Source organism: Mauremys reevesii, linkage group 21 (assembly GCF_016161935.1).
Source record: "Mauremys reevesii isolate NIE-2019 linkage group 21, ASM1616193v1, whole genome shotgun sequence".
NCBI classification, from domain to species: Eukaryota; Metazoa; Chordata; order Testudines; family Geoemydidae; genus Mauremys; species Mauremys reevesii.
In genome coordinates, this window is record NC_052643.1 from 9989117 (window position 1) to 10012053 (window position 22937).

General features: G+C 40.9%; 1 protein-coding gene across 2 annotated transcripts in view; it reads left to right on the plus strand.

Moving 5' to 3' along the window:
- The first annotated feature begins 227 nt into the window (after nucleotides 1-227).
- Nucleotides 228-22937, plus strand: part of CTNNBIP1 (catenin beta interacting protein 1) — a 56831-nt gene continuing 34121 nt past the window's right edge. The window contains exon 1 of one of the 2 annotated variants that reach the window (XM_039509338.1): nucleotides 228-492. The gene's annotated coding sequence lies outside the window, so the exon portion shown is untranslated. The remainder of the gene's footprint in view (nucleotides 493-22937) is intronic. The other variant, XM_039509337.1, reaches the window with a different exon arrangement.

Here is a 22937-nt window from a genome sequence, read left to right on the forward strand (position 1 = left end):
GCCCTCTCTTCTTAGTTTTAATCCCATTCCTTGTACTCTGGCTATTCCCTTTCCTAGGCTCCCCCCTTCCCATGGCTTTAAACTAATCCCCCCCCCGCCCCGTTAATTGTCCCGCCCCTTGACTCTAGCTCCACCCCAAAGGTGGCCACACCCCTTCCACCTCTCTGGCCCCTCCCTTCCTTATGGCTCTAACTCCTCCTCCTTTGCCACGATGGCCCCACCCCCAGGTTCTGAGGCCGCCCTTTGCCCCTCCCCCCTCGGGTTGTGCCTGAGGCGCCACCGCTGCCCTGGGCGCTGGGACGCGGCGGGTCCCTCCCCCGGAGCCGCCCAGGCGCCTCCCTCCCTCCCTGGGCCGCCGCGGTGAGTCACGACGGAGGAGGCGGCCGCCGCTCTCTCTCGCCTTCTCTCTGCCGCGGCTCCGGATCAGGCCCCCGCTCCTGCTGTCGCCGCCGCCCGTTCGCCTGCCCCGGGCCGGTCTGGCCCCGCACCCAGGTGAGCACCGCCTGCCTGCGGGCCCGGGACTCCGCACCCGCCCGCCCTTTGTTCCCGGGGCTCGGGCTGCTGTAACAAAGGGAGCTGGGCCGGGCCGGGAGCCGCTTGGTGCGAGGGAGCCTGGGGGCCAGCCCCCCACTACCCCCGTCCCGGGCCCCTCTGCCAGACCCGTCACCGCCTGGCCGCCTCAGCTCCAGCCCCCCGCACTTCCTTCTCCCCTTCCTGGGGCCTTCCCTCCACCCCGGGGCTGCCCCGGGCCCCCTCCTGGGGCTGCCCCGCTCCGCTCCTCACCCAGGGCGCCTCTCCGCTTCCCCGTTCGCTGCCTCCCTGCTCTAGGGCTCCCCCAGGCCCCTCCACCCCTTTCTCGGGGCTCCCCGCTAGGCTCCAGGCCCTCCCCGGGGGGGGGGCCGAATCCCCCCTGCGCTCTGCTCTCGGGGCACCCGGACCCGCCTTCCCGAGGCTGGTTTCAGCGCCCCTCCCAGGGCATTCCTCTGCAGAGTCCCCCGTCCGCTTGGTCCTCCCTTACCTGCACTGAATCCCTGCCCTCCTCCATCCTCCCCGGTCCCCTCACCTCGCTACTCTGCCCCACACAACCTTCCCCACCGAGGATGCTGATTTCAGCCGGACTCCTCACTGGTTCCGCCCTAGCCGGAGCTGCCTGGCGAGGTAGTCACAGTCGTAAACTGACTGATGAAGATGACACTTCGCTTTCGGTCAGGTCGTATAGCCGATAGCTACTGTCTTCAACGTGCTCTGCAGCCTTTTATTCTCTCTTCTCTCTCCTTCTGCTGGTGGTGCAAAAAATCTTAACTGCTGCCGCTGTGGAAGGTTGGGTAATAGCATGTGATTTCTGTTTGCTTAGAGTCCAAGTGGTTTTAGGCATTCATGGCTTTTAAACCCCAACTAGTAATGGATACTTAGCCACCACAGTCTTTTAAAATAGATATGGTATTTTGCTTTACTTCCTGACTGCTATATAGTGTTTCTGTGCACTCTTAAACAGCTGTTATGTCCTACCCCAGAAGTGACTGCATTTCTGTGGCAGGTGAGGTAATTCCCACATAAAGCTGATTAATGTGCTTTAAAATCTTCAGAATGACAGGTGGGGAATACATTTTTAATAAACAGAGCACTTAATCTTACAGCAATGTATTCCATGCAATCTGTTCATGTGTATAGTATGGCTTATAAAAGTTATACCCAGCATCATAGCTGTCTAGCTGGTAGAGACCAGGTAATTTAGATTGAATGGCATACCAGTAGAGGAAATTTGAAGAGCTTCGTTGTGAGGCTCCAGGAAGTATTTAATAGAGATTGAGATGGAATTTAGTTGCAGATAATATCTGTATAACATTGAATGTTAACAGATGTGCTCTTGATCATTTCTGTTAAAGAAACATATCATTGTAGGGTGCACAATGTTATGGTAGCCTTAGGCCTGAGCCAGTGATGCAGTTGCAGTAGGGTTCTGTGCTTCCAGGGGTCTGTTCCTGTACCGCATGCATGCAACTGGACTCCCAGCGCCATCTATTCTGCTTCCACTCTTCTGACTTTGGTAGGCTTCAGCAGAGACTTCATTCCCCAGCTTCTTGCTCCCCAGTTGAATACTGAGGATAAAGGTGGACATCTGTTGGCTCACAGTATATTTTTTTCTTCACTTTGATGGCAGACAGCTGCTTGTGACAGGGACAGTGAATGATACTCCGTAGAGCAAATCATTGTCAGAGGCCAGGGAGAGAGGTATGTCAGTAGCTGAAATACTGTTTCTGCTCTGGGAAATGGATAAGAAATTAGTTTGGGTTCTGCTTACTATCTAAATGTACTTTATAAATACATTTCTGGTACACTCTGAGGAAAAGTAAAAGCCACGTCTTTTTGTGGACTGTATATATACTCTGTTGTGGGACAGAAGAATAGAAGTTTGCTCTTTTGTGGAGGGTCTTTTTGAGGATTTCTGAGCTCTTGACAAACTAATTAAATAAGCTTCATAACTCTCATCTGAGGTGAGGTAAGGCAAGGCATCCCTTTTTTACAAATGGGGTAAGTGTGCAAAAACTGAGGCACAAAGAAGTTAGGTGATTTGCTTAGTCTTTTGAGCTAATCAGGCTACATCTTAGTTTCAAAAATCTGCAGGATTACTGGCTTTGAATCAAGTACTGTAGAAAGTTAGACAGCTACTGTCCTGTTATATCCAAACAGCTGTCTTTTCTGATAAATATTGAGGGGAGCACAGTTTAGTGTGTATAAAGTAAAAATTACCTTTAGGTAGCCCACTAAAGTACTATGTTGTGCGTTAATTTCTCTAGCTTTGGTATTTTATTGCCCGTGTCTGACATGAAGTGTGTTTTGATGTATAGCCAGTTATTTGTCATGGATTGGACGTGCATCACTGTAATTTAGTGTAAATCCACTTACACACCCTTCAATATTTCTATACTACTGTACCTTTATATAAACAGACTTATCAACCACAAAACTAGTGCCCTATTCTCATCCTTCCTTTTGCCTCTGCCAAATTGGCATAGATGGAACACAGTAACGGATGTGCTGTAGAAACATTGAAGTGGCTTCATGATGCTATAAGTTGGAAAAAGTGTTTGCTCTTTGATATTATTTGCAGCATTTTTGTAAAAATTAGTAGATTCCAGAGTATAACTGTAGCATTTGTATGTGTGGATTTGTGCACTCTTTCAGTTGATGTAAGCACGTGTTAATTGGATAAATCTAAGCAGCAGCTTCTAGAGTTAAAAAATAAATCATAAAGTGGCAACGAGAGAGAGGGAGACTTAAGTGAGTTAACTTTATAAGCTGGCCATTTGAAGTGCTTGGGTCCTCGTAAAAACTACTGTGAAATAAACTACTTTAAAATGTAGCGTCATTAAAATAAAAATTTTAGCAAAATCCTGAAAACACCTCAAAGTGGACAGAGATGGAGATTTCCAGTGGAAACCCATTCAATATTCTGGGGATGGCACCCACAACATTTACATGAATCATTTGTCATCTTCGTGGACACATAATTATTATTTATTTGTTATTGCAGTAGCACCTAAGTCCCCTAGTCATTGACCAGGAATCCATTGTGCTAGAAGCTTTACAAACACAGAATAAAAAATAGAGTCCCTGATGCCAAAAATGAGAATGGAGCAATTCTGCCTGATAGTGATGCATGTGCTTTAGGACCTCATTCAGAAGGGAGAGCAGTATTTTTTTTTAAATGTAAGTGTCTGGGGTTTCTGCCAATGTTAAATGTTCATTACAAGAAATAATTGGTTAATGACTGTACAGTACTTTAAAGATATGAAGTGATATTTTTAGTATTAAGTAGTAGTATTAGGGGAATGTGAAAGGCAGGTTCTGAATGAAACCCATATATGATATCTATACATCTGTTGTTTACAAATTTAATTGCCTTGTGTGATTTTTTTTCTCCCCTTGTTATTTCCAGTTTGTGTCATTCTGCACTTCTTGTTTTGCGAGGAACAGAGTCAGGGCTACAAGAAATTTTATTTATTTCCTCCCCCCAATGGCAAAAAACTCTCAAATTTGAAATGTTTCTAGTATTAAATGTAAGCTCAAAACAGTATCATAGATGTATATCCTATTATGTCGCAAATATAATGTCCATCAGGGGTTTGCATACACATGGTTATTCATGTAAAATATTAAAGAATGGTAGGTGCGTAGGAAACAACTTGTGTAAAATAAATTGGTCATGGCTATTTGCTATGAAATGCTGTTGGGTTGCTAACATCTCTAAAGTTTCATTATCATCTGGAATTAGAACCTTTCTGTAAAATGTAAATCTGTTCAATTAAAAAAAAAATCATTTATACATCCAGTATTTAAATAGAAAGTAGCCATCTTCATAGACTGACCTAGTTTGTGATGCCAGAAATACAGCTCAGCATTGCGTGCATATGGGAGGCAAGAGACTTTCAAAACCCACCGTTGAATTTATTTAGAAAAAATTCATTACAGCTTTCTTCATAACAACTTTGATATCTCTTGAAAAATTTCCATTCATTCAGATGCTGACTTGCATTTCCTCTGTTGCAAACTTATCAGATTGGATTTCCAGCTGAGAGGTATCCATAAAATAGTAGCTGTCACTGACACACCAGCACCAGTCATGGAGTTGAGATGCTGAAACAGTGACTGGTCCTTGTATAACTTTTTTTTTTTTTTTTAAATAGTAGAATTCTTATGGTTCTGCTGAATATTTATATAATGGGGAGTCAGTAGAACAAGGAGATGTGCAGGAAATTGATTAGACAGTGAAAGTGTTGAGTAATTCAGATTTCTGTATTTTCAAATGTAATTCTTTAAATACTAAAACTAATCAGTCATGTTTTTAATTTTGAAGTACTGTCCACTATGGCATGCTCCTCTGGAATGCTATCTGTGGCTGAATAGGCCTACCATAAACCACAAAGACTGAAACACATAATAAATAGAGGCTTACAAGAAATAAAAACCATATTTAACATTTAGTAGTTTCTACTGAACACTCTCAAAGAAACAGTTCTTCCTGTCTCTCCCCCCCCCCAAGATAATTAGATTAATTAAGAGCCATCCTTTGTCCCCAGGTATCATGCAGAGTGCTCCTTACAAAGACATGCATATATAAATATTTAGATATGTTGTTTAAGATATTATCTAATAATCTTACTCCTTAACTTACAAATTACATGAGAACTATACATCCTTCATATTTAAGGAACCAGTTTTGGAAACCCATTGTAAATGGCCTCTTCTGTGTGTCTCACAAAACTTTGAGACTATGCTCTATTTTCTGTCTTTTCAGTTTAAGAATTTTCATTTGCTGAGACATGAAGCGTGTGCATTAATTTCAGCCCCGATCCAAGAAAGCATGTTTAACTTAAATGGTACTATGCACATACTTAAAGCTAATTGAGCTACTCCTGTGCTTAAGTTAACCACCTGCTTAAGGTTTATGTAGTATTTACAGGTTAAGAGAAAGCAAGGACCAGAAACAATTCTCCTTGGTAATTTTATAGAGCGAGCACTTCTGAGGAGCTGGGATTAACTCTGGGTTTGTGTTGGCCAAAGAAATATAAGTTAGTGTTGCATATTGCATACTTCAGAGAATTAGAAATGAGGGTTCCTTTGTTCTGTTCACTGCTCTGCATTTCACTTTGAATATGCTGAGTTGGACAAATGCTGAAAATACTTTGAATATCGGTTTGAATTTTTAAGTTAGTTTAAGTATTTGATCTTTTTGTGCCTCTTTTGCATTCACTTTCTGTGAATATTCTAGAAATGAACTTGATAGACATGAATGCTAGCAAAAAAATGAATTTAAAACTAATATGACTGGAAGCAGATTTTGTATTGAAAAACTAATCAATAGTATAAATCTTGAATTTCAGATTTTCACTTGACTATTTAAAATTCTCTTGGGTTGTCACATAAGTCCCCAGTCAGAGAACAGAAATAATAAAACTTGACTTGCGTAAGTAACCAGCATCACTAAATATTAAAAATTTGCATGGGCTCTTTGCAGATTTGCAGCCCAAGAGTTATTTATCAGAAATTCTTCATTTTCTCAATTTGTTAGAGAATAATTAACAGAAAAATAGAAAAAAAATTGTCAAATTTTTCATCATCTGCTTAGCTCTGTTTGTGACCATTGGCAAGTCAAGCTGAGTCACACAGAGGTTTCTTATCTTTCTATAAAATAATAAACTACCCTGTAAGAATGTTGTGAGATTTAATGTTAATACTGCCGCTGCACTCATAAGGTCTGTTTCAAAGTTCACTGAAATAATTGGGAGTCTTTTCATTAACTTTATGGGCCTGATTCAGAGCTCACTAATGCTTTTCATTAGGTCCCACCATGTACTCTATGGCAAACATGACCTACATTTTTTTTAGTAAGCTCTCTCCAGTGCTGCAAACTGAAAATACTGCAGCAGCATCAAGTAAACAGTAAGTGGAGGTCTTTAATTAAAATATGAAAGAATAATGCCACCAGCACAATATTCTCTGGTATTTAATATATACATTTAATTTTAGGTGGTCCCTCAATTATCAATTAAACAGTTTTTGTTTTGAATGCTGATAACTTAATTGAAAATTGCGGGGGAGTGGGGGTGGGGTTGTACAGTTAGTCTGGGGAGGCCGCTTGAGACTGTGGGATAAACACAATAGTTGAATGCTTCTGCTAAAATATCTAGTAGTGATACAGATACTAAAAATATATTAATTGTCTTATAAGTTTTGACACCCAGATTGAGATGAGTTGGAAGTGTTCATATCTCTGAGCTGCTTTTTTTTGGCTGTCAGCAGATTCTGGAAACTACTCATCAGTCTATGCAGGATTCGCATTTGGAAGATTTTTCCTTCAGTCCTGGAAGCTAGAGATTTTTTTTTTGTTTTTTTGTTAATGAAAACTTAACCAGTGCTGCAAAACTTACAGTAATGTATTGATTCAGCATTAAATTTCACAGCAACTGAAATGCATGGGGCCCTGATTACACCATAGTTTATTCTGAACTGTGGAAGATTTCTCTTGTATAATAGTACTTGTGATTACTGTCTTAACCAAAAACAAAACAGTATGTTGTATCTACCTAAAATATTGAACCTGTACTGGTGAAAAAACTTAGCTTTTGACCCTAACTACATCATTTCTAAGGGACAGATTATACAGTTGATAATGTTCTTAATGGTTATAACTAATATAGTAACCTCCATATAGTTTTTCCCTTCAGCTGGGAATTTCACTTCTAGAGATGGTCTGTAATTATGCTAAATTGTTTGGGATATGCAAAAAGCCTTCTAGAATCTCATTGGATTTTCCCACTTATATTATATGGTTACACTGTAGCAGTTGATCAGTTAAAACCTCTTGAACAATAACTAATTTGAGAGCTCAAAACAAATCTCATTAAACACTTGCAAAAATATCTGCCTTGTATTGAGTGTGTTGGCTAATGGTCCCAGGGTTTCTGAAACACTTATTATAATTACTGATGTATAATAGCATTTTGGTTAAGTTGCTTACATTGGTCGATTGGGGTATCCCTCTTCTTTGCTGTGGGTTGGGGTGCAATCTATCTGGTAACTGCTCTGCTTCAGATGCCTCTATATATCACAGAGGCCCAATCAGTCTTCTTGAAAAGTGTTTAGTGTTAATCCCCGAATAAATCAAACTTTCAGGACAGTTGAGCATGGGGTCCCATATGCAGCACAGTCTAGTTATTTTCTTTATTGATGTGAGTATATTCTCAGCCTCTTAGGGGCCTGTCTTTCTCTCAGTCTCCAATATTGTCTCCATTGCAATAAATTCAGTATTGATTGGGGGCACTGTTTAAGCCACTGACTGAAAGATTTTAGGGGTTATTTCTTTACAGCCCATATGTTAATAGGTTTCTGCTAAGGGGAAAATTCTGTTGTCAAGCTAATGAGTTCATTGAGATTATTTCACAGTTTAGTGCTAATATAACTAACTTTTCACATACAAGACTGTGCCTAGGAAGGAAGGAAATTACATCCCTGCTTCCTGAGAAACAGGGAGCCCCTTGAGGGCAAGATTTCCTTCCCTGCAATCCCACCTTCTATCAAAAAACCTTATATAGCATACAGTTACAACAAATGAAAAACTACAGATGGTAAAACATGTGCATCAAAACCAATATGTAATTAAGAGTTTGTGTTTTGAATTTGTGGATGGTAGAAGTCCTACTTGTGAAAAGGATGACAAGGAATGAAATCACTTTCTTCTCCACCTCTTCTCCCCCTCCCCCTTCACCCCCAATAAATCTCTTTGAAAAATGGCCTAGTTCATTTAATGATCTAATAAACAAAATGGAAAGTTTGAGGCTTTCTGCTGCCTTTTTAACAGAAGCTTCAAAGAGAGTAAAAAGGCAGGAAAATTGCTTGCATAGACTAACTATGGCATTAACACAGACCAATTCATAACATGCAGGAAAAATATTTCATCGGCAGTATATTCTTGGTAAGATCCTTGGAGCAGGGAACTCTTTTGCATAGAGCAAAGTATGATGTTAGTGCTATCCAAATAACAAGGCGGTATAAATGGTCTATGCTGCAACTGGCTACAACACATTCCCCTGCAATATAAATGTGCCAGGCAAATCATTACATTGTTATAGATTTTGATTTTAAACAAAAACAACTGAAAAACACACTTTAACTTTAGTTGGCTTTAAAAATATACATTGATAAAAACAAAAAGTAGTCCCTTTCTAAAGGGATTTTAACCCTCATTCACTTCCTGGCCATGTATAGGAAGTAGCACAGGAAGCATTGTGTATATTGTACATGTGCTCCAAACATACGGATTTGGGCAGGGGTGATGCCTACATCATTACTTTGAAGCAGACTTTGTCACCCTTTGAGGCCAGAAAAGTGTTAATTGTTTTTGTCCATTGTTAAACAGCCAATTTCCACAGAGTGCATTTGTTAGCATTTGAGACATGTACTAAAACGTATACAGTATTGCTAATCAAAACAGGAAATTGATCACCCGTCTAATGGTTATCCAATTCTAATAACTAGCTGTCACCTTGAGAAATAACAATTATAGGTAAATAGGCCAGTTATCTGCTCTAAAAGAGGTGTTGTACCTTAAACATAAAGAGCTTTCTCAGTAAAAGTATATGTTCTTGAACAGGGGTTCTCAAACTTCATTGCACCGCAACCCCCTTCTGAATACAAAAAGTACTACATGACTCCAGGATGCGGGAATCAAAGCTTGAGCCCACCCGAGTCCTACCAGCTCGGGCAGGAGCGGGGGAGGGCAAAGCCCAGGCCCCAGAGTGCGGGAGCCAAAGTCTAAGGGTTTCAGCCCCAGGTGGGAGGCCTGTAAACTGAGCCCTGCCACCCAGGGCTGAAAGCCCTCTGACTTTGGCCTCGGACAGTGGGGCTTGGTCTTTGGCCCCAAGTGGTACAGCCCCAGGCCCCAGCAAGTCTAACACCAGCCCTGGCGACCCCATTAAAAAGGGGTTGTGACCCTCTTTGGGGTCCCGACTCACAGTTTGAGAACCCCTGTTCTAGAGTTACCATTGTCACACATCAGCATAAATTGCAGGGCAGCACAGGTCATATTTTTCCATTAAAAATATCTTCAATATCCTGAGCATCTGCAGAAAGATACTTTGGTGACTAGCACCATAGAAATACCTGTAAGTAAAAGGGTGCTTCAGTAGGTGATGTAGAGGAGTATTTCCAATCCATATTAATTATAGTATCTCTAGTTAAATATAACAATAGTGTGCACTCAAAATGTGGAGAAGAAAGTTTGCTCACCGTCCAAAGGCAGTTTAAGACTCCAAATATAGTTGTTACAATTTTGGGGTTTTAGTCTCATTCTTGCAAATATATTTACAACTATAAGTTCTTGCTGCTTTAATTGCCTACAGGAACTTATTGGATTTCTGCTTGTTCTGTTTTTTAGATTGTTCTACAAGGGTTTGTCATTTAAATGCTTTTGGTTTTAGTGTAATTTATGTTTAGATTTTGTCTTCATTTTAATATAAACTAAAATGCCGTTTCAGCCACCAGTAAGACTGAGTCAGAACAATATGTAATCATTTTAAAATCTAAATACAAAAGTGAATTATTGTGAATAATGTCTATTTGGCTTGAAATCTAGATCTGAACATACAAAGCAATACTAGACTAGTTCTCCACTAGTGCAGTCTTGAGTGCTGACGTTTTCTTCCTAGTTCACCTTCTGGCCAGTAAAGAATAGTCTAATGGAGTTGGAAATCACCTACACTTAGGTCATTCATACATATCTATATCAAGTCCTGTAGTATACGTTGATACATATATATGGTAGGCTTGTTTTGATTAAGCTCATTGTGGAAAAAAATTACATTTTCCTTGTTATTCAGTAAGTGTGTAGAGTGGCCTAGCAGATTGTCAATTTGTCCATTGCCAACAATGGGCCAATTCTTTATCGCTAGGCCTACTACATGGAGTTAAAGTATTGACACCATGTGAATGGTGGTTGCTATTGCCTAGTGCTCTGGCTTCTGTGTAATAAATAGCAGCCTCGTGCATATAGACTGGATTTTTCTGAAGAAAAGGTTCATAAGTCTTTAGACGTAATAGCCTGGGTTGTTTTTTTACTGCTTTGAGTCTAGCACTTACTAGCTCTTGTAAAACCTCAAGTGAAAGATCCTCTCCTTGGAAATGTGAGAGAGTTCAGTGACAAAGATGACTAAGTCCATTATGAGTTATGTGACCACAGTTGTCAGTTTTGATCTCCATATGAAAATTCTTCCTTTAGCCCCTGAATCAGTTTCTGAAATATGTTCCCTAAGATGACTGCCAAATGATTAGTACCCCAAAATACATGAGTGGATACATTACAGTTGCCTCAAGGACAACAAGAACTTGAAGTAGGTGTCCTCTTTTCGGACTTAAAAATAAAGTTATGAAAAAAATATTTCCCATTAAATCCAACTTTTAAAGATGGGGATCTTTGAGATCCTGAAAAGCCAGCTCAAGGTTCTTTGATGGAGTGCACAACAACATGTGGAGTAACTTTGTGGTCTGCAGTTTGAAACCTTTTTTCTCAAAGAGCAGTGGGAAATTATGGGAGTTGAAGTGGTTCACACAAGGAGGTTTAGTTTCATCATTTTGTCAACTTTTTTTGAAGAATTAAACAATCAGAAAACTGAATTTCAAGAGTTTTCAAGAGTAAGGTAACTATGGGCTTCAATATGTTAAGTCCGGTCCCTTGAGAAATTAAGAGAAAGGGGCACCGTAACTGGTTACAACTAAAGTTCTGGGTTGCATCTAATTTTTTGTACATTCTATATAGTTTCTGCTAGGTATCTGTCTTCCTATCCTACATCTTTGTACTGTTCCATATAAAACCATGAATCATCTAATGTTCTTGCAAGAAGTTCTGTCATTTGGCAGAGATGAAGGTTCTTTCCGACTTCTGACAAAAAAGTAGTAAACTACCATGAGAAATAAGTCCTAGCAACATCTTATTTTTTGCATCTTTCATAGAATCACAGAACTGTAGGGCTGGAATGCGTCACGCCTGGGCCCCCCGTGCTGTGGCAGGGCCAAGTAAATCTAGACCATCCCTGACCAACCCATTTTTAAAAATCTCCAATGATGGAGATTCCTTCATCTCCCTTGGAAGTCTGTTCCAGAGCTTAGCTACCCTTATAGTTAGTTTTTTTTCCCTAATATCTAACCTGAATCTACTGTGCTGCAGAATATGCCCCTTACTACTTGTCCTACATGGACATGGAGAGCAATTGATTACTGTCCTCTTTATAACAGCCTTTAACATATTTGAAGACTGAGCAGGGATCTGATACGTCATCTTTTCTCAAGATTAAACATACCCAGTGTTTTTAACCTTTCCTCACAGGTCAGGTTTTCTAAATCTTTTATCATTTTTGTTGCTCTCCTCTGGACTCTCTCCAATTTGTCCATGTTTCCTAAAGTGTGGCTCCCAGAATTGGACACAGTACTCCAGCTGAGGCCTCACTAGTGCTGAGTAGAGCAGGACAATCAGCTCGTGTCTTACATATGACAATCCTGTTAATATACTGCAGAATATTCTAAGATACTAGTTTTATAGACTTCTTATTTCCAAATTAGTATGTCTTGCATTGCTTCATTTTGAGTTAATATGATGATAATATCTGTTAACTTGGGCATTAGTTGAAAAATGTAAATCTATTTTAATGCCTGTACAAAATGCTTTTACTTAAAGGCATGTGTTCTGGGAGTGAATTAAAGTGCCTAATTCTTTTTATTATTTTCAGCATACCTTTAGAGATCCTACCAAGACTTGGCTAGTGTGTAGTAAAAAATAAATGATTTGCTTTCTTACAGTGCATAAATGTTTATATAAATGACAGGAAAGTGTATATAATCCTAAATACAGGTAAATGCATAATATTTTTGTAACCACTGTCTTCCCTTCTATCCTATTGTTTGCTGTCACTTGCGTCATCTTTTCTAAAATTGTATTGCTTGTAAATTTTTCAAGGAGGGTACTATATCTTTGAAAATAAGCTTTTGCTAAAGGATTTTTTTTTCTAGTTTTAACAAACATTTTAAATTAGGGACGTTATCAAACTTGCAGAGAGATTTGAATATCATTTCAGATACATAATGTAATTTAAAGGCACAACAAGGCTGAGTACTTTTTCTGGAATTAAAAATTGCCTTTTTTAAAAAAGGAGTTAACTAAAAATATATGCTGTTTCATTTACCTTTATGAGGCATACCAGATATTCTACTTCATATGTTGCTAGTGTGATATTGTAAAAATCTAATTCAAAACATGGTTTTTGTATGCCTAAATCTCGAGATAAGAAACCATTGTGTAAGAATAATGGTTAAGTAGCTAGAATAGCTTCTCAGCGTTCATGTTAGACCTGACGTTCAGAAGAACATACTCACCTGGGTTGTTCTTGCAACTTGCTTCATTAATATTTTCAAAGTGCTTTGAGATCTTCTCATGAAAGGAGCTATAGAAGTGTAACATATATAACAAGGAAAGGAAGTTTTCCCAGTTTGGTTTTATGAATTCTCATGTTTGGGTGGCTGCAGTTGTGGGTTTGTTTGTGTTCCCACCCCCCCCGAGGGAGGACTGTAACTGCTTTTTTTCTGAATTGGACAGGACACTCAGGGACTTCTGAACCTACATTTAGAGTTCCACATAAAGTGTAACTAAAATCTAACACCAGGAGTCCTCAGACTCCAAGACATACGTGAAGATAGCTCTGTGCCCAGCAAATGAGATTGAAAAAAGGCATTCAGGAGTTTAGCGTTTACTGTTCACTTATAAATAGATAGCTGTTATGGGTTCTGGATTGTTGTATCCTTCTGGAAATGGGAATTAATGTAGCCTCCAGCTGCCTGTGGCTGAAGGTCAGATTGAATTAGAAGAAAATTTTGTAGCAGGATTTGTAGATTCTGATTCCTGACTTCAGGTTTCAGAGCTCCAGCTGTTAACTGGAAAATCTGATTGTAAATCAACAAGGCTTTAAAGGTGCACCATCCCTCACACTTATGGCTTGACCAGTGTGACTATGATGTCACCAAATGAAATGCTCTGTGATGTAGTTGCTGAGGCCAATGGCTTAACCTTGGATAACATCACAGAGTTAAAGGGACTTCTTGTTGGCTGTTAACTTATATTTGCATAGTTCATGTGAAACCTGTGGAAGCTAGGTTTGTTCAAGATACCTGGTCATTTGAACTTTTATTGTCCTTTCCCTTTAATTTAGGTCTTTAAATTGAAATATGTCTTCATATAGATTCAGCAAGGATCAAAGAGAAAAATATTTTTTGTAACTGAACCAGCTCCCATTGGGTTTTCATTTGTTGGAAACATGCAACCTTCTAAAGGACGTTGTCAATCTACAGCTTAAGAGATTCCCATATGATTGACATTAATACTTCACATTAATAAAACTGAACTGATAAAACTTATTTTAGTTCATTATTTGTGTGGGCAGTTTACTCCTTGCCTTTTGGTCAGCCTGCACTATGCTAATAGTGAAATAGAACAGACTTTTATTCTTATGCACAAGTACAATGTTGCTGTTTGGCTATACAACATTGCAGAGGAATACTTCTCTGAAAGAAAAACAAACAAACTTAGGTACGCTACTACACTACGATTTTTCGATTTTGCATAAACCGGTTTTTAAAAAACAATTTATAAAATCGGGTGGGGCCATACCATACTAAGCACATTAAATCGGTGGTGTGCATGGTCCGTGGCCCGTGTTCAGCGATTTCTGCTGCGTGGTAGCTATTCCCTAGCTATCCCATAGCCCATAGTTCCCCCGCGCCCCCCTCCCGCCCCTTTGAGTGGTTGATGCCTGATGGGGCAAAAAAAAAAAAAAAAATGGGTGGGGTGGTGGTTCACAAATCCAGTCACTCCTGCAACTGGGAAAGCAACGCAGCAGCATTTTTTTTATGCTTTTTCCTGCTGGATGCATGGCATGGGCAATCATGGAGCATAGCTGCTTGTTGCGCTTGCTTGTTTTTGCCGTAGTATGTGCCGCCTATGAGGCCAGAGCAGCAGCAGCGCAGCAAGCAGCTTTGCTTTTTGCTTTTGCATTTGCATGACAGCAGTTACTAGCCATATTGCACCATTCATCACTTCCATTCCATAAATTGGAGATGATGATGATGACAGTCACCATTTGCTACTGCCATTTTTGCCCCTGGCCGCCCGGCCAGCCAGCCCAGCGCAGTGCCAAAGTTTTAATTATTGCATTATTGCTTTTCATCCATACCTGTATTAGCTGCTGTGCATGCCTGCCTGGCCCAGCCAGCCAGGGCAAAAAAAAAATTAGGAAATCCCTGAGTCAATCCCTCCTTTTTATCTAAAAAAAAAATATCAGTGCTGCCTAATATAGAGAGTACTAGATCATGACCCACACAGCCATAGAGAGCTGCTGCTCTGTGTGTGTGAGAGCTGAAATTATGAATTATATATTGTTAGGGGGGGTGCTCCTGTAACACCCCCCACCACCTCTTCTCTTTCCCCCAGCCTTCCTTTCTTGTGTGTCCCCCCCTTGTGTGTGATGTGTGAATAAAGAAAATGAATGAGACACACTGACTTGCACTTGAGAGATGAGTGAAGAGGGGAAGCAGCCCCAGCTGCCATGATAGTAGAGACAGGACATTAAGCAGTGTGGAGAAGCCCAGCATCCCCTGTCCAGTCCAGGGGCAACTGAATCTTTCTTTACACATATGGAGGGGGGGGGGAGATGGAGCTCCCCTGAGCCTGATGATTGATGATGGTACAGCCATATTGCACCATCCATCCCACCAAGAAAAAGCTGCCACAATAGGGATGAGATGGATGATGATTTCCTTTTTTTGAGCGATTTATGCTGATGATGATGATGGATGATGATCATATTTTATTCATATTTCATGCATGGCGATGGAGAGCAGATGTGAAGTGCAGCGCTGCATCAGTGCTGCTGCAGTGCAGAGTAAGATAAGGTAAGTAGTAAAGAGTAAGAGGATTGTTTTACCTTTATTGGGGGGGGTGGGTGGGTGGGGGTGTGTGTACCAAGCTTTCCATGCATTGACTGATGTGATGACACTGTGTTTGAGAGCGAATTGGAGCTCAGCCAAGATTGCAAATAATAATAATGCACTGGGAACTGTCCAGGCAGCCCCAGTCCATGCGCATCCATTTGATTTGATTTTCCTCTGGCTTCTTGCTTGCGCTGTCTCGCTGCTGTTTTGCGCTCTCTGGCGCTGCGGCTGCATTGCGCTGATTCTGGATTATCTTTTTCTGGTGATGAGGAACGGGATTTTGATGCCCTTACAGCGCGCGCATCCACGCACCTGCCAATGATCTGCATGGTTTTTTTATTTTGATTTTGACTGCATCTTTCGCTGCTTTGACTGCGCTGGCCACTGTCCACGCTGGATCTTCAAAAAATATAACTTTCAAAGTTTGCGGGTTCTGATTGCTTTGAGTTCCTGCATCCAAGCAAAGATTACTGGTCCCACGTGCACTGGTGTGGCCTGTGGGATAGCGACTGCCACCGTCCACCAGCAAGCCACCATAATCCTAATCCGATATACTTACACTGGCGTCGTTAGATACGTTAAGGAGTACAGAGGAGAAAAAGTTTAAAAAAAAGAATAAAAATTAATATAAGGTGCCTCCCAGTGGACTTGCCTTAGACTTGGCAGGGATAGGTCAGTGATTTGAGCATGGGCCTGCTAAACCCAGGGTTGTGAGCTCAATCCTTGAGGGGGCCATTTAGGGATCTGGAGGGGAGGGAAGGAAAAAAAAAAAAAAACCTGTCAGGGACAGTACTTGGTCCTGCTAGTGAAGGCGAGAGACTGGACTCAGTGACCTTTCAAGGTCCCTTCCAGTTCTATGAGATATCTCCATATATTTATTTTATTTCTATTAAGATTTGGATTAAAAACAAATATGCTTTTCAGTCTAAAATGTTGTGGGTTTTAGTTGGGTGTCACATTCATGCAGAACCTAGAAATGAATTGGAGGATTATAGTTTTGATTCTTTTTTTGGATACAAACTAGCTGCTTATTAATGTACCGGTTTGTGACACAGATCTATAGTCTTACTGAAGACAGAACCAGAATGCTCTTGATGTTCTATATCATGAACCCTGCTTGTGATATTACCCAGTAGAGAAGCACCCTCCAGGGTTTGTGATGAGAATGACTTCCCTACCCCACTCTGAATTTTGAGGTAGAATGGGCAGAGTTGTCAGAGCATGATGCGAAGGGAAAGCTTTCAGTAACTGTTGTGATTGTTCTTTAATTTGAGGCAAGACCACTCTCAATGGCAAGATTCACTGTACCTAAGGGGTTGTTCTTGTAGGTTTAGAGAGAGAGAATATTTTAATAAACTAAGTTTGTGTCTGGGCAGCCTGATTCTTCCCTTCTCCCACAACAACTCAGGATCAAAGTCTTGCTTCTGAGTAGCAGAGGGGCTTCAAGAGTTACACTGCAATTGACTGCCTTCCCTCTCTACCCAGTGCAGCACCAGCAACAAAGGAGAGTTAAGGCTGCTTGCAGCAGTATACTGTCCTTCCAAGTAGGAGCATGCTTTGGAGAACATTTGCTCCCCCGCCTGTTGCTCCTATTCTAGCCCCCCTGGCATAACACTCATGGAGCTCCAACAGAAAAGGGTCTATGGGGTTGCTAGGAAGGGGAGCATGTTGTGGAGGCAGCATTTGCGCCTTCCTGTGGCTGCAACTAGGTTTTTGGTCTCTGTTCCATTTGAAAGTGAACAGGTGACTGTAATGTTTAATTTCTTCCCTCTACTATCAGGATAGGGTCTCCTATTTTTATTAGCTGCTTCTACACTAGCAAATTCTGAAAATTTTGTATTTTCACTATTGTAGCTCTGCTGGTAATAGCAACTATGGGATCACTAGTGTAGATAGTAAAAAGATCTTTACTGTGTCGGGGGGGGTTCTTGACATGGTAGTTAACAATGCCTAATTCCAGTTTACATTAGCATCTCAGTGATACTGCTTAACAAGGATAATAACTTTTTACTGTTTAGGTGCACCGTCTATAGCCAAGACTTCAGTTCGGTCCTGCCCACTCCCACCTCAAATTTACAGGTTGCTAGAAGGGGTCCAGTAGTTTTACCTCTGTCACTTTCTTCCTCTCTTCGGATGGTTGAGGATGGTACTGTTTTCTTTCTCTTTGGAGGGAGGCAGCACATGCACATAGGTTTGGTATGGAGACAGCGGGGATCAGAACTTGGATGACAGGCCTCTTCTGCTCTGCCCAGTGCACATGTTGGGCCTTGCAGGACAGAAAGTGTTCCTGTGATCCTCACTCTACCTCATGTACTCACTATGTACTTCAGGCAGAATGAGGAATGTAGTACTGAAGTGCAGGGCAGTTTTGCATTTGTCCACTGGCCAACTTTATTTGCCATTTGGGAGAGGGTGAGAAAATTTTCAAGCCTGAAGCTGTTGCTTTGGCAAAGCTGTGCAGGCGGCCTTAGATGTAGCCTACAGATCTTCCTCATTTATTATTCTGTTTTGTGCATCATATTAAAAATAAATGAGAAGTAACTGTCACTCCCTGTGAGTGCCAAACAAGCTTTATGCTGTCCAGAAGAAATTAGATGCACAGCTTTGTGAAAGTGTTCACTCTGTTTCAGACTAAAATTGCTATTGAAATAATCGGATTTAGTTCCCTTCTTGTAAGAGGTGCTGGCTGATGGCATTGGAGAATGAAGATCTTTGTTTAGCCACAGAATAGATACAACGTGGGCATTGGAAATGAACATTTTTTTTATTTGTCTTGCGAGTCTCTCTCACCCTGACCTAGAGTGAACACCTCCAGGTGTGACAAGGCAGTTCATTCTTGATGGCCCATCCAGTTCTTGGCACCTCATCTGTGACTGCTACTGAGGGTTTCAGTGGTGGTCATTTCTGGGATATGGATGCTTGATCACTGGGTTGAGACGCCAATCTAACTTCATGTAGGCCAGCAAACATGTCAGGTCATAGCTGTGATTTCAAGTAACTCTGTCTGGATTCAGTTCTAACCTAGACCTGAAAGGCTCTATCTAGGCTTGAAAGGTTAAGATTTTTATCTTTGTGAAATTAACTGAAAAAGACAATATTCAATTATCTTGTATATTTTTATATTATTTCATTAGACGGAAGAAATATTTCATGTTGAAGATATAATTTTAATAAAAAGTAGTCAAAAACAACAACTGATTCAGAAGTATAGATTTGATTTTCATCACATTTGTGTACAGAAAACAATCCCTTATTAGCCTTTCTACCCCCAAAATAGTTTAGAATGTTTTCTTCTTTTTTCTTTGCTTTTGGGATAGAGGGGGATATGGGCAATTACCCCCACTAATTAGATTTTAATCCTTGCAAATCTGTCTTTATCCCATTCAATCCTTTGAGCTGCCTAGTTCCCAGTTAAGTTTTATTAGACACCAGGACTCCTGTGGTACAATATATGACACAGGCCATGTTTATCTATCTGTATGTCTTCCTAAGAGATGTTAGAAATTATGCTTAAAATATTAGCTTTACAGAGTGCTGTTTCTGATGTGTAGTATGAAAACATCTGGCAAAAATAAGAAAAGCAAACTAAGCTACTGTGTTTAACCAATAAATATTAGGGTCCAAAAGTGAAGTGACCAAAGTTTAATTATAATGAATGGGGCGTGTGAAATTATTGTTGGTGTTTGTTTTTTCTTTCTGATGCTGATACTTTATCAGCGCTGCTATTAAACTCCCAAGATGCTGCAACCTGGTGCGTAATATCTCAGCATGACTCCTGATTTCAATTTGCAGTTTTTTCTATGTTGTCACAATTCAGTGATATTGCTAATGTTTTTCTGATTTAAAATGTGTTTCCCCTTTCAACCAGTGTGATTTTGTTGTTCTGCTGAAAACCTCATTTGATCTAGCTTTATTTACTGTAAAGTATTGTGATGCAGCTGATAGGGTGTGAGGGAGACAATTGGTACTATTTCCAGTTCTGCTGTGACCTCGGGTGCATCATTTTGCTGTGCTTTTGTTTTACTAACTGTAAAACAAAATGCTCACCTGTGTGAAACACTCTGAGATTTATGAGGGTAAAGCACTTTATGAAAGTGGCTTTATTTGGTAGAGAACTGTTCTCTGGAGAGGACAGTAAAGGGATGAATTCTAGATGCCTAGAAAATGTTGGCATGGGAAGAGTTTCCATTCTGTCATCTGGTCCTGCTAACCAGCCTGAACGCTGCATTGTGGAATCTGTCAGACATGAAGTTTAGAATAAAAGGCCCAGCATAACCTTCAATGTTAAGTCTTTCTTGGAAACATATGAGTAAGCTTGGGGGTAGAGGAATTCTGTGTGTAAACCAGAAAAATGGCTGTATTCTCTTCCACATTCTATTGGCAATGAAATTCAGTGCATTTGGTTACTCTTATCCACACCTGCAGTAGCATATAGTAAGAATGAGGCTTTAGAAGCTTGCCTTAAAAGGGATGTTGACTGGAAAGAGAAGCTCTGAACAGCTGTTTTCAGTACCTGTGAAATTGCAGAGATGCTTCTGTGGAGGGGTATGAACCTAGATGAACCCCCACAGTATTCAATCTGTTAACTGAAGCAGTTGTCATGTGTTTATAGACCTATCCATAGGGTCAAGTAATTAGAATAGACTTGGAGCAGAATGCACAGCCTTCTGACCTTTCCCAATCTGTACATGTCTGCTGACCCACAAAAAAAGTAAAATAGCATAGCTCTGAGCTAGTATTCTTAATTGAACCAGATAATTACCCAACCTCAAGAATGCCCCTGGGATGGATCATTGTGGATCAGATGGATCTACTGGAACATTTAAGATGGTGAGGAAAGCTACGTGCTCTGATGGTAGCTCAGCTGTTCCTCAGCTGTTTAGCTAAGCGTGCTCTCTCATATTTTGGACCTCAGTTGTCATCTTCCCTCCCACCCCAAAAATATCCTGTTGCAGAATATTTTTAGATCATATTTCATAGGGTCTATTAAAGATGATCACTCAGGATTCTTACATTAAAAAAATGTGAGAGGCAGCATTGTCCAGTGGCTAGAGCAGGAACTTAGGGTACCTGGGTTCTATTTGTGGCTCTACCATGAGTTGCTATGTGATCTTGGACTAGTCAGTGGACCTCTTGGGACTGTGTCTCCATCCCACCTCTTAAAGGACAGTGAAATCCCAGTTTATCTATTCCAGTCACCCTGTGCCCTTTGCAGCAGAAGTGCTGATTATTTACAGAGCACTTATCCCAACCTCTCTAGCTCAGCAGTTCTCAAACTGTGGGTCGGGACCCCATTTTAATGGGGTCACTAGGGCTGGCATTAGACTTACTGGGGACCGAAGCCTGAATCCCATTGCCTGGGGCCAAAGCCAAAGCCTGAGCCCCACCACCTGGGACCGAAGCTCAAGGGCTTCAGCTCTGGGCGGCAGGGCTCAGGCTTCGACTTCAATCCTGGCTGGAAGCTGCAGGCCCCCCTGCTTGGGGATAAAGCCCTTAGGCTTCAACTTTGGTCTCCCCCTGCCCGGGGTGGTGGGGCTCGGGTGAGCTCAGCCTTCTGTTCTCCCTCCTGGGATCATGTAGTAATTTTTGTTGTCGGAAAGGGGTCATGGTGCAATGAAGTTTGAGAACCCCGGTGGGGAGTGGCAAAGTGAAACTAACCAGGATTGCATCACTTGCACAGTGCTGCTGCTTCTGAGTTGTGAACTTAGTACACTTGTTCTGAAAGCTGGTCTCCATGGTTAAACTTTTCTGACTAGCTGCGCTGTAATTTTTACCCAGACCAAATTTCAATCTGCAGTTGAGTTCAGGTGGGATTTGTAGTTTTTGAGATGGTAACTACAATGCCTGGCCAGGAAAATGTTATATCTTTTCTGAGTTACTTGATAATGGATTGTTTGATAAATGGGACTTATATGCATAGATTGCCCTTACTTAAAGCTTTTTGGAAGGGTCTGGCATTTTAATGGTAAGTGTGAGAGTGCTATTGTTGGCTGTTAATAGATATTAGTGCACTTCAGAAGTGGTTAGTTCCTGTGCTTTAATCTTTTTTTGAAGGAAGGAGTTCCCATAGTTCCATGTGTATGTAACGATGGAGGGTGGGATGCCTTTGAAGTCTATAAAAATGAAAAGAGCAATTAGTTACTGTAAATGGTTCTGTTGTCAGTGCTGTACGTGATCGGTCATTGGACTGTATTGCATTTTAGGGGGGTAAGAAAAGTGGGAACTAATTAGTGAAGGAGGAAGGTAAGGCTTAAATAGTCCTTTCATAACAGACACTTTCTCCCTTCTGGAGAGGTGCAATGAATGGCTTTTAAAGCCCTTGGTATAGCTCCTCCACTCCCAGCTTTTCCTAGTAGGAGCCATTGTAGAGTGCTGTGGGTGAAGCTTGCAGTTATTTCAGCCCTGGTCTCTCTTGGACAAAGTTGGTGTAATGGTTCAGGAGATCTCAGGCATTCCAGGGTTGGCCCTCTCCCAGCATGGAATGGTACAGGGCACTGACTGGGAGAAACTCTGAGCTACTCCAATTTTGTCTTCACCTCCTGATTGAAAATAACAAGTGTGTATCTTTACACTTAACCAAGAACCCTGGTCTCCATGCTGGAGGTTTCATTTAGGTGGGTAGTGCAGTTGTGTACAAATTGGCTCTTCTAATCAGAGAGTTTTAATTAAAACCTGGCCCTTTGTACGGTAATGATGATTGACATGCTTCAAGTTGTGGTGCTGTCCTGAGCAGAAGCTACTCACACTGTTGTGCCATATTATGTGAAAGGTTTGATGACCAGTAATCTCACTTGAGCAAGCCCTGATGTGTTTGAACTCTGGTGACCAGTGATTGTCGGTTACGGAACCTACTCAACCTCTAGTTCCTAATGATAATTATAAAATTGGTTTAGAAATACCCACATCTTGATCAGTCAAAAAATGTAATCAGTATGTGACAAGCCAATGTTTAACATTTCTTTTTGAAACATTAATTACCGTGCAAAAGAAGCAGGGGTTTTTAATTAATCATTTAAGTGCTATATTCAGATACCATACGCATAATTGAAAACATAAATTTTGGCCATAAGCATTATATTTTTCTACCCCACCCTGAATTTTTAAGTGATGAATCATGCTTGTTTTTACCCAGAGGAGGTTACACCTGGTTATTCTGCTGCACTTTTACTTGCTTGTCCAAAGAGACGGGTCTTGTGTTGAAACCTCCCCCAACTCCCAAAGAAAGCAAGACTTGAGTGTATTCTGATCACCAGTGATGTGGAATTCCACCAGGAATGTAGTTAGTGATTCATTTTTATCTTTAATCACTTACTGAAATAATACATAAGGAGTATTATACAGATTTCTGCTTCACATAGCCTGTCTTCAGTTTTACAAACGTTGTCTAGATGTAATGGTATGAGACT